We start from the raw sequence: 12,880 nt of genomic DNA, 5'->3' as shown, positions 1-12,880 counted from the left end.
TGCGGTTTTGTTTAAGTTAAAAAATTACACACATGAATCTGAATAATGTTGTATTTGGATGATAGTTCACCATGGCATACGGTCAGCTAACCGTCCACCATCGTCAGCTCTGCAGACATGTAAGAGACTAGGATTTCTTAAGTGTCTGCAGGGTTACAGGGTTATTGTTTACCTAGATTGTATTGTGAGATATTGTTCTAAAATATGAAAGTATTTACACAGGACTCTATGCAATCCTGTGAAAAACTAAGTACACCCCATGAATCAGTAGCTTGGGCTGCCACCTTTAGCAGCAATAACTTGAAGTAATGGTTTTCTGTGTGACTTTATCACAATTTCAGTTCACTCTTCTTTACAACTTTGCTTCAGTTCATCAAGGTTGGTGGGCATTTGTTTATACTGACTCTGAACCATTAAAACACCTTGATTCTTTCATTTTAAAGCTTTTTCAGCCATTCCATTGTAGATCTCCTGCTGTGCTTGGAATCATGGTCCTACCAATTTCAAAGCAAAGCTTTAGGTGTCAGATAGAGGGCCTCACAATACTTTGATTTACAGAGGAGTTCATGGTCGACTCAATGACTGCAAGATGCCCAGGTCCTGTGGCTGCGAAATAAACCCAAATCATCACTCCTCCACCACCCTGCTGACAAGTTGGTATGAGATGTTTGTGATGATTTGCTGTTTGGTTTTCATCAAACGTGGCACTATGCCAAACATCTCCACTTTGGTCTCGTCTGAGGACATTGTTTGTTGTTTGTTGAGTTTTGCTGCAAACCTCAGCCGTCCTGCCATGTTGTTTTTAGAGAGAAGAGGCTTTCTTTCTCCCGGCAGCCCTTCCAAACAAGCCATGCACAGTCCGACCTTGGGGTGAGTTGGCGGGGGTTAATGAGTCATTGTGTTAACAGACACCCGAGTGCTCCGGACCAGCACACTGTTAAAACGTATGCTTTTATAGATGTACTAAGTAGTACTTAGTTTTTCACAGGACTGCATAGAATCCTGTAAAACCTTTGATTGGCATGTCTGCATTCTCAAACAGTACATAAATATTGTAATGCGTATTATTGAGGTGAAGCATACGAACTATTAAAAATCTAGTGCTAGTGAAAAGTTTGGATCCACTCACTGATTTGGGTTTTCATTGTTTTAATTTAATTTTCTGTTTATAACAGGATGGAATGCTTTTCTTTCTCTTTACATAGCCAAGTGGTCCTACAGGAATTTGCTTTATAGCAAACTAAAGAGGCACAACAACAGCACTTCTGACAAATTTATCAGTCCAGTTGCATCTGCATTATTTTTCCCTTAAACGGTACATTTTCTCAGTTTAAGCATTTTATGTTTTTTATATTCTATTGTTAATAAAATATGGCTTCATAAGATTTGCAAATTATTGCATTCCTAAAAATGTAAATATAAAATCTGACTCTGAAGTATTTCAGCACCACAGACAGCGACTTCAGACCGCCATTCGTTTAGGCGGACGTGTTGGCTATGGTTTGATTATCATTGGGGAAAAGGAGTGCACATTTTCAGAGCTACATTGGCTGTGTACAGAAATTGAAAGTATCTTTTTTTCCCCCTTTACCTCACAGTTGAGTGAAATGGATATATGAAATTGTAAAATTCTAATCCTGATCTAATCCCTTCATGCTTGGCTTGGCTTGCTCCAGACTATCTCAAAAACAGGGGTGGACAGTGTGCCATTTACAGTGTCCAACATTCTAACACAGACTGCAATTATAACCACGGTGCTGCACAAAGAATGTTCTGGCATTCAGACCCTTGTTTTTTGTAGAAAAGAAAACTAATACAGTAGTAGATGATTTTGCAGACGTCTGCAGCTGTGTAGTCTTTTTCTGTTTGAGAATCAAAATGAAAGTGAGAGGGGCTTTGCCTTGGTGACATGCTGTAAAGGGGCTTTTTATGCTTTATCACAATGGGCTCGTATAGAAAGTGGATTATTGCACCTGGCTGCTTGTAATGTCATGCTGTCCTCCAGGACCACCAGTACTCAGGAATCCTATAAGACCAGCAGCTAAGACCCTAGTGGGACCCTGACAAATCCACAGGCTTACACTGCTGCCTTTGAAGGGATAGAAATCACGACGTCACTGCTGGAGCAAGATTGTCGGTGGGAGCCACTGTACAGGGCTTCAGTAATGCATTTATCCTGGAGCTCACCTGGATTATTACTGCACGCTGCTACTTCTTAAAAGTTACACATTAGTTTTGATACTGTGAAAGCTAACTCTGTCTGCCACTTGATGCAGGTGAAGAAAAAGCCTGACGACTTAGGTCTTTTTCCCTTTATGTGTTGGAACTTGATAGACATGTCACTTTGTAAGGTTTTGACCTTCATACTCTAGAATTCTTGAACTTTTCTCAGTGCACAGAATACTTTGTTCTTACATCTTCAAGCTGAAATAACGAAATGTAACTTTGTGTCTGCTGAATGACAACTACACCATGGTTGGAGTCCATTTGTCAGTTCTGCTTGGGATGATATCCGCGTTGTAGCCATAAGACAAGAGTTTTTTAATTACCAATGAGAGGTGTTTCAGTGCTTCCTTTATTGCCTCTTTTAGCAGACAGTACACTGGACCATCCTTTATGAAAGGAAACTGGAGACGAAGGTATCCCACAATTTAAAGCCACATAGCTGGCTTCTCTTGGAAATGACTGAAAAGTGATGCAAACCATTCTGTGCATTACCGCTGTGTTTTCCAGCCTGTGCCATGACTTGGGAAGTTGTCTGCTTTTGTGAAATGACTTGTAACATGGGTTATGTTTAACTCATTTTGAATCAATTTTGGATCAATTGTACTTCAGGGATTTTGACAGCATCAAAAAAATGCAAACTGGATCATCTGGAATCTTTTCCTAAGGCCCTTTTGATTTCCCCTTCACATCTTTCCTTGATGGAAATGGGCTGGTTCTTATATAGCTTTTCTACTCCACTTGAGCACCCAAAGCACTTTATACAACATGCCTCATTCACCAATTCATATGTTTTCTACCTAAGTGCTTTCAATCTAAAATTCACACCCTGATGGATGCATCAGAGAGCAACTTGGGGTTCAGAATCTTGCCCAAGGATACTTTGGCATGCAGACTGGAGCAGCCAGAAATCAGCCTTCCAATAAGTAAATTACCTACTCCACCAGAGCTACAGCCGTGTCAATGGAGATTGAAGAAAAGTGATTAGGAAAAGATGTGGGGGGTGATCGACCCAATCCATGCCACCTTAGGCATATGTGTTCAAGATGTCAGGAATAAGAGTACACAAGTGGAAACACATTTTTAACACATTCCTGTCATTTGTGACATTAAATGCCACTGCAATGTCAGGTGGTGTTAAGAAGTTGTAGTCTTCAGTTAATTCTCATCCAAATAGAGCCATAGATGTTAAAACACATTGCTGTGGCAAAATTACAAACAAAACCTCTTTTAAAAAGCAGTAACAGGATGGCAGAGTAGTGAGTCACAAGGCTGTCTACCAGTGGTAGTTTTTGTCGCATTTTGGGAACTTGATTAATGTATAGACACCATTAATTATTGTTTAGTTCAGTTCTGGTTTTAAGAACAGAGAGCACTGCCCGCTCACACTATGGCTGCTTGTCTAGTACAAGGTGGGCAAGCTGTAAACCATTCCCTGCTTTCTCCTCTATTAGACTCTGAATGCGACCAAATCAAAGCTGCATTCCAAAACACTTAAAATTAACAGTGACTCTGAATTTAAGTGTTTTCTGAGGCCGTAAATGAAGTTAATAATTAATAACGTCTACTCTTTTGTAATTCTGCTAGCTTCTAGAGAGAAAACACTTGTATGGTTTAACTTTTCAGATTGTCCATGTGGTAAATATCGTCTGTGGTTTAGGCACCCGACAGATGTGTTTGATGTCCTGAGAATGAGAACTGGATTGGAACGTTTCACACATTTCTGTGAGAGCAGGTTGGTTTCTGCTGGTATCTCTCTCTCTGTGTGCCTTGGTGTTTCACTCCAGTGTACCTGAACGGACTCTTGGAATGTTATAGCTTAGAGAAGGAACTTCTCGGCAAGCCAGACGACAGCCTTCGTTTATTAGAAACTTTCAAAGAGTTTCAATTTCCCCCAACAGACTGTAGTATGAGTTATTACTTTGCTATATTCAGTACTGTGCTGCCATGCTGCTGGTATTCACTTGTATTTTTATTTTTCATTTTACAGCTCTATCAGTTCTGCATTAGGATTTAGAGTCGTTTGCCAGGAAGGACTCTTTCTGCAACAGGCGACAAAATGAGATAGTGGAGAAGGATTTCTTTTTTGACAGTATATCCACTCATTTGCAGGTAAAGCCACACTCCCTCGCCTTTTTTCTTCATTCATTGTCTCCCAAATTTCCCAGAATGTCTCTCTACTTTCCACTTCCCCTCCACAACCACTTAATCTATTTCTCTCTCTATCAGCAGAGCTCTCTGTTCTCTTTCCCTCTAATTTTTGTCAGGAGTTCCACTTGCAGCTACTTTTCAATTCAGTGCACACACCCCTTTTGCCCCCCTATACAAATGAATGAGCAGGCCGGAAAAGAGGCAAACAAACAGACAAATAAATACAAGGGAAATGATATAACAAGATGTAATTCATCAACACACAATCAAGAATGGGGGAAAGCAGGCAAAGTCAAACCCAAAGTCAATCTCCAAAAGCTATAAGAAAGCATAAGCTGTAGAGAAAGGGAAGAATTGGACAAAGGGACATTCCCCAGGCACATTTGCATGAATTATGGGACTAAAATTAAGAATGCAACAATTGTTAGTCTCTATTAGATGCTCTGTCTCTTCTCTCATCAGCTTGGGGCAACATGCCGCATAATCACGCACTTCAAGGACAGCAGAGTGTCTTTAGTGAGGCTGGCCGCACTGAGAGAGCATCACCTACTATGGGTCTGCTCACCCGTGGGTGCTGGCATTAATCTCGATCACTTCTTTCAGCACAAAGACCTTCCCAATGAACCCCAAGCCCACTGGTTTACCGCCCAAACCACAAATTCCTGCCAGCCCGGCTTCCCAGGGGTTCCATGCCCTTACTTCCCAGCCCGGAGCCTCGGCACTTGGCTGGAGTATCGCATACTCATGGGTGAGGAAGCCAATTGTTGTTGTTGGTGGTGAGGCATGTAATGCTGTTATCACGGCCTCTTAACTTCCTTCCGAGTCCCAAGCTTGCTCTCTAGGCGTGACTTTCAGACAACTTTGAACCACTGCAAAGGAGGGGATGTCTTTGACAGTGGTGGGGATGTTAATGGAATGAAGATGCCACCACAGAGGTGTTGGAATTGCTAGTCATTGCTTTGTGTTTTTATTAGGTGGTGGTCACGCAAGGCCCTCAGTCAGACAAGGCGTGAGGACAGACGGGTGATATTATATTAGCGCTCGAGGCGACTGTTATTCTGCAGCCCTCTCCTGCATCTTTAGGACTCTGTCTCCTGTCCTTCGGGATGCTTTCAGCATCAATTGTTTTCTTTCTTCATGTAACAAATATTATCTGGTGTTTGTATATATTAAGGTTTTTGCAAGCAGCTGTGAGATCTTACATTTCATTGAATTAAAGCATGCTTATGCTCATATAATTATATTTGTGGTCTCCAATAGAGTAGCTATGTGTGATTTACAGCTTCAAGTAATCTTTATTAGTCTTACACTGACTGCTCAATGCATCATTTGTGTGAAACAAGCTGTTTAGCATCATCCCCCAATCCTCGGATTGCATATTTCTTAGAGTGCCTCTATTATGAATGTAATTGGACCATGTGAGCAGCAGTCATGCATCATCATTGTGGTCCAAACAACACATTTTTTCTAATACAGAGCCCCACAGTGTGCTTGTGCTTGTTGACCTGCCCATCCCCTTTTTGTGTCCATGTGTGCGTCTATTTAGTGTAGAAAACTGATATTTTCCACCAATAATTTGTATTCATTTATTATTTTGCTGGATGATCACAACTTCAAAACCTCTTTCTTCATTAAAAACATCCATGTCCTCTAGTAATACATGGCAACACAAAAAAGACACATGGAAAGACTGTGTTATCGTCTGCATGTGGCCATGAATCTTAAGATTTATTCTAGAAATTAGCTGCACAGCATGGTCACAGAGTTAAACACAAGCATCCATACGGTACGCATTCTGTGCCTTGGTAGTAAATGGTCTAAGAGTCTAGTGCACGGGGTGTAAAAGATGATGAATGTACACTTGCAGCCTAAAGTCAGACAAAAGACAAAAGTACAAAGCACGAAAGGGCAAAGGAAAAAAGATCACATAAAAACTGCCTCGTCACCACCACCACCAACATGAGCACCAGCAGCATCCCCGGCACCATCTGTGTAAGTAATTATTAAAGCACGGCTGGGCTGCTATCACTGAGCAAACATGGCAGAGGCGAGGAAGTTGGTCCAGGTGTGGCAGCCAGGGACACCTGAACCAAACAACACTCGGATGTGCGTTCACTCGAGCTCCAAGGATTCAGCTCTCGTTAATGTTCATGGCTGTGTGTCTTTGCGAGTACTAGCAGTGTGGTGTGGTGCTTTTATTGGGGAGAGTCCAGAAATGCTTCCTGTGCAAATGTTTTCTTACAATTCAAACAGAGGAATAATTCATAAATGAGCACCAGGCTGTAGTGTAGACCAAGCCCAAACAAACACAGAGGAGAGTGTGAGTAAGGTTTTATTAATACCCACTTGTAATGCATTGCAATCCAGGTTCTACATTTTTGAAATGGCAATGTTTGTGTGTTTTGTTGGAGCAAACCATAATGGAATTTGTTCTTGGCCAGACCTGCCATCCAGCTACTTTTTGTTGGATATCATTGTGGTGCAGAGCCGAATGCAGGAATGCAGGAGAGAGCATTATGAATGCAGGAGAGAATTTTAAAAGAGGTGGCAAAAGGTGTTGGCAGGCTGGTGTGGGATGGATTCAACAAAAGACGTATAAACATCAAACCAGTGTTCATACAAAGAAACACTTTTGTATACTTGAAAAAAGTCTCAAATGGTGAGGAAGACTAAAAAACTTGCAGGCTTTTGGCTTTTAATTGAAGAAAAACACATTTTACTAAGTGAAATAGCTACAGTGCAGTGTATATGACATTTTCATGAAAAATACTTTTTTTATATAGCTACTCAAAATAATCCATATTAGAGAGATCTACTTTATATGACATTGGACAGATCCATGTTTAATTTGAGTATATAATAAGAAAAGTAAAATTAGTTTACATTTCAACTGACTTGTTGACTGACTTAAACGTTTTGGCAAAAGGGTCATTGTGATTTAACTCTTTCTTTTTAATATCTGTGGTGTGGGCATTTGAATTGTTCATTGAATATAAACAAGCTAGCAGGGCCACCAATAAAATCCACACGATGACCGTTACAGAGCAGCTGTGTGCAGAGAAACCCAGTAAATCATAAATGACAAAGCCCATTCCCCTCCACATTGAGTCTGGGTGGCTTTCTTCTTCTCTGGTATGCAAGAATGCAGAACTGTGAGGATTTTGTCCCGGTGGTGTAGAGCAGAAATTTAGGGTCAGACCAACAATTTTCTTGCTTCATCTGCAGTATATATTCTGTCCTCTTCTGGTTCATCAAGAGCAAACCAATGCATTACTTGTAATACATAAACAAGAGAAATCTGAATTAACAATTTTGCTTATGATACTATTGGGTGCTGTGGTACTGGTTGTCAGAGAAGTAACAATAGCTTGGGTTATGTGGCCCCATATATGTGGTCCTGGCCTCTGTAATTTTGAAAGACTATCTGGGCAGCTTGCCTCAGAGTAGGGGAAATATTATAGGAAGATGAAAGGATGGAAACTGGGAGACATGTCAGATGTGATGTTGCTGTAACAACTGTGGAGCCACTACTGGCCTCATTATCGCACAAATCTGGTCATCCATCAAGCCTGATGACATTGATAAAGCCCCCCCAGGGCAGACATTTTGACTTGTCAAGCAAAGGTGGAACTAATAACAGTGATGGCTGAATTCCATTTGACTATGTAAGATCAGGTGTCCTGTTATTACGCAAGCAGGCAATTAAAAAATGAGAAATTATGTTGCATTTCATCTGCATTGTCTTACAGCTAGACTTAAAGCACTAATGAGTAGTTTAACTTTAACTTTTTTTTTTTTTAAACAAAACAATCTAAATAAAATATTTTTAAATAATGTGTATATTCACCTCAGAGCCTTGTTATGGTTGCTCATTACTATGACAACGCATGCTATGAATACGATATATCTCTGATGAGCATTTTGCTTTTTTTTTTTTTCTTACCCTTGGTGCGCTTCTGCATTTTCAGCAGAAATCATGGTAACCTCACTCAATGCTCCTTCTTGCACAACAAAATCACAAAGCAACTAATTTCTATACAGTGTTGATCATTTACTGAGAGCCAGAAATTTTCAGATATTTTAGGAGAGTTGCAGGTCATTGAATTGGAAAACAAAACTTAGCTAAAGGTATTGCACAAATATAGCTTCAAATAAATGCAAATGATCTTCATCTGAAAAATTTACTGAGTAGTCTTTGCTAACATTCTCATTTCCTGTGCCACTCCCCATAATTGTCCTGAAGAAATCAAATAATACATAATTCCAGCTTTACGTTTGGAATAATAAGTGGACAACAAATCACAATTTTTAAATCGCCATTGAGAGAAATTGAACCATAATTTTAACATTTATTAAATTACTGCAGGTTCAAACCAAGTACGCCTAATCGTTTGGGTCTCACTGAATATTGGAGATACTAAAGATAGTCCTAGCAGCCAGTTAGGCCACAGCTACTCAAAGCTAGAGACCAGGTTTGTGGTTGCTACAGATTGCTAGAAAAAAATGTGTGTGGCTGTTGACTGGTTTCTTGTTCCCACTAGGTGTACTTGGTTGTACGGAGGTAAATGGGGCTTCACCACAAACCTCTTTGTGATAGTTTTAATCGCTATCAGATTTGCGTAGTTGTACTTGGTTTGTATGGAAGATGCTGACTTGTCTGCAAACTAATCGCTCAGCAGTTTTGAAACTGAAGAGTGCAATACAAACTGGAAACCAAGACAATTCATGTTCAAATAAACTTGTACTGTGAATGCAAACTATCTCCATTTCCAATTTATGTCAACCCTTTTCAACAACTTGACAAGTAGAAATGATGTTTGTAGACAAGTCAGTGTCCTCTGTGTAAACTTTGGGCGATAACAGGTGGTTTAGCACCCTCTTTGCAGCTGGCAGATTGCCATGGGTGATCATGGTATACATGGAAGACGACCACTTGTGTGCAACACTTGCCAACAGCCAACACTACTATGAAACTGTAGTAAAACTGTGAAAAGTGCCACACAAACTGGAAACAGTTTGTTTAAAGTAAAATGTTTTTCTTTGAAATGTTTTGGTTCAAGCAGGAAGGCACAAGTCATTATCTTAAATGCAAACTATGGGCGACCAGGGACATTTGCTAGCAACTAAAATAATCACTTTTTCCCAGTTCACATTTCCCAGCAACAGTGGTTGCCAAGGTATTGGTGTAAGGGTCTTTTCTGTCTGTCTGTCTGGGGTTTTAGCAAAGTGACAAAAACTATGTTTCTGTCAAAGCTGCAGGTGTCTCACAGAGCATATGCTGCTGGTTCAGTGCTGTGTGCATCAGGTTTAAGCAGTTGTGAGAATTGTCAAAAATGGATGGCATCATCATAACCTAGTGCAAAAGTAAAAAGGTCCTGCTAACAGACACAGATTTAAAAAAAAAAAAAACTATTTGGTAACCTACAATTACCAACACCAAATAAGACTCTGTGTGTATCTCTGAGACACCAGAGATATCTGGAAAAAATGGAGGTATTTAGTGGTTATGTGAACTTGAGGTCCTCATACCATGAAATAACCCAAAGAAAAAATGAATAGTCTGCCTTTACAACCCAACTTGAATCACATTGAGCAAATCCCCCCAGACATATTCTCTTTAAAGTAGGTAAAAAATAATATTGCAACATTAATAAAAGCACTAAATGATAGAGTGCGCTCTATGCATCCAAAACGTGAAAATCGTGTGTGCTTCTTCAGAGAGAACATTCATTTCTTCCTAAGAGACCAGCATCATGGAAAAAAAAAAACCTCTTTGAGGCGGTAACATGCTCAGATGTGATGGGAGAGTCATGTTGGCTGCGAGCGTTTAGGCTCAGCAGGGAGACAGAGGCTCCAGTGTAACGAGAGAGAGGCCTTTCTGTGCTGTGACTCAGATGAACACAGCAGTTGTTGGGGAAAAGGTCAGGGGATTTTGTTGATATTCTGCAGCCGTGCGCTTTTTGGCAGGACACTTGACGGCGCAGCGGGCACTCGAGCATGAAATGATGTTGCTTCCTCCGGCCAGGAGGCGACGGCTCCCATGCCACACAGCATATGCAGGACGCCATAAATCCTACAGTGTAAATAAAGACCTGCTTCGCTCCACCACGTCTCACTCCTTCTGTGTCCCTTTTTTAAAGAAAGAAAGAAAAAGTCTGGCTTTTTCCCATTTTCATTCTTCCTGACTTTCATTTTTCTTTTTTGTGTTTACCCCTCACTATCTCTTTCTGGCTTTACGTTTCCCTTTTTTTCCCCATTTTCTCCAGTGATGGAGTGGTAAACAAAAAGGCGGCTGATCTATAACCTAACTGTGATCTTTTTTCAAAACTGTGCATCCACCAGAGATTTTAGGAAAACACTGATATAGTATTATTTGTAACTTCTATGTGTCTGTATTTTTTTTTTTTTTTTTACTCTTCTTGTTTTTCTTTATAAGTTATTACATAAAACATGATCTTCATTTTCATCTGACTTTGCAGCCGTCAAATGCAGCTCCTGGCAGTTTATTAAGGAAACAAAAGGGGACGTAAATCTCATTTCGCCACAGTTTGACTTTATTAACTTCTCAGCAGGCACTGACAGAGGTTTATCCTATGACAGATGTTTTGAATGCTGCTTTAAGTGTTGGAACGCTACCCCCCCCGTCCTCAATGCATACACAACCAAACATGCGTTCTGTAATTACAGGCTGCCAAGCCTATACAGCTTTCATGCCTACTTGGTATTTTGCTGTCACTTAAAAATGGCTTTATAGCCGACTATACTTCCTTCTGTGTCACACTAAAAGAGAAAATAAATATGTAGCAATACATTTAAGTTGTAAAAGAAGGCAGTGCATTGTGCACTCTGTCACCTTTTTGTCATAACAACTTAAGTTAGGTGCAGAAACACTTATTCATAGTGGCGAGGCTCTCAGAAAATAAAGTGCGTTCGTGTACCTGAAGGGGTAGCGCAGTTTGTCACTCTGGCAGTATCATTTAAGGTATTGCCATTTTACCATTGATTTGGGCCAACTTTTTTTGTACTGTTATAGAAGGTCTGGACTGGGTCTGGTAAATGGGCTGGTTCTTATATGGCACTTTTCTACTCTACCTGACTAACTAGTGAGCTACCAGCCACATACATTAATGGCAGCTTTCCCTTTAATGATCTGTGCACTTGTCAAATTGCTACATTTTTACACTGGTAGCCAGAAAAATAGAGCCCAGGGATCTGTTACATTTATGAGCTAGAACAACCATAAAAAACATGTAAAAATTGTACGTAAGATATAACTTTAAATAAAAAGATAATTTCCATAATTTAGCCTATAACTGCAGTTAGCCACCTAACGTAAGATCATGAAGTCTATTCTGATAAATCACTTCATAAATCAATTAAAACCATTCATAAGAGCTAAAGCTGGCCAACTACCACTACATTTGAAGAGAGGGGAAAAGAAAGTTGTCGGGCCAGGTCAACATTTCCTTTCCCAGCCACGAAAGATGTAGGTCCCAAGAGGAAGTAGTAATCCCATCCAAAGTCACCAAGTTCCCCCAGAGTTTTTTCACCAACAGGACAGAATGAGCAGGAAAATAAATGCCTTATGAATCCAGCTTTTAGATTTTTTTTTTTTTTTTTTTTTTTTTCAGCTGTTTTTGGCGATGGTTAATCGCCTCATACTTTGTATTTTCTAACCCAACGACAGGTGTTCTGTTTGCTCACTAAGGAAGGAAGAACAGCTGCTGTTGCCCCCACTGCTACCTGTTCAAATAAATTAGACCTTTCTTCTAATAAACTTGCTTTATGAGTTTGCTAAAGGTATCAAGATCAATTAGCCCCTTATTTACGTTAAGCTTCACTTCAAATCCTTTTAAGACCTTTATATTTGATGAGGAGAAAACCTGGTGCTGAAGGTGAACTTTCTGTCTTTAGACAAAAAAAGTCTTTAGAAGTTTTGCCAGTTGGTATACAACCATTCAACAGACCATGCAGATCAATTTTGTAGATGGCCTAAATTCTAACCACAAAGATGGTGGCAAACATCGGACTTCAGCTGTGTTGCCAACTCGTGATATGAACTTTAATTCATATTATTTGTTATGCACCATATGCTTTACCAGATCACATCATATTGTGTTTGTGGATGGGTAATGCAGAAACTCTGTTTTGCTGCCCTTGGCCTGTTTGCAAGTGACCGAGGCAGACGTTGGTCTTTTTCCAGAGGGGAGGAATTAGCATTTCAGGCAAAGATTATTTGTCAAGGCCTTTGTATCTAGTTCCTGTTTCTTAATATCATTTCCATATCTTAACATTTAGGTAACCTTGAGACTTGCTTTGACATTAAAATGGAACCTTTTGTTGTGCTTCAGAGAGCTCATTACCTCGTTACCTAAATTAATAAAGGACCGCTCTAACATACTAAACAGCTGTTTAAATGGTTCACAGTATGCAGCTATGACATATTGGGAATTTTCACTTTTTACAGACAGCTTTAATTTTGGTGGACTTTTGACTTTTTTTTTCT

The 12,880-nt window shown here is 40.0% G+C and overlaps 1 protein-coding gene across 5 annotated transcripts in view; it reads left to right on the top strand.

Moving 5' to 3' along the window:
- Nucleotides 1–12,880, top strand: part of sgcd (sarcoglycan, delta (dystrophin-associated glycoprotein)) — a 423,553-nt gene that overhangs the window by 75,280 nt on the left and 335,393 nt on the right. The window contains exon 1 of one of the 5 annotated variants that reach the window (XM_063485455.1): nucleotides 4,276–4,335. The exons of 3 other annotated variants lie outside the window; for them this stretch is intronic. The gene's annotated coding sequence lies outside the window, so the exon portion shown is untranslated. Of the gene's footprint in view, nucleotides 1–4,275; nucleotides 4,336–12,880 lie in introns of those variants that run through there. One more of the 5 variants, XM_063485459.1, reaches the window with a different exon arrangement.

The sequence above is a fragment of the Pelmatolapia mariae genome, linkage group LG10_11 (assembly GCF_036321145.2).
Source record: "Pelmatolapia mariae isolate MD_Pm_ZW linkage group LG10_11, Pm_UMD_F_2, whole genome shotgun sequence".
Classification (NCBI taxonomy): domain Eukaryota; kingdom Metazoa; phylum Chordata; class Actinopteri; order Cichliformes; family Cichlidae; genus Pelmatolapia; species Pelmatolapia mariae.
This window is presented reverse-complemented; position numbering and strand designations above follow the sequence as displayed.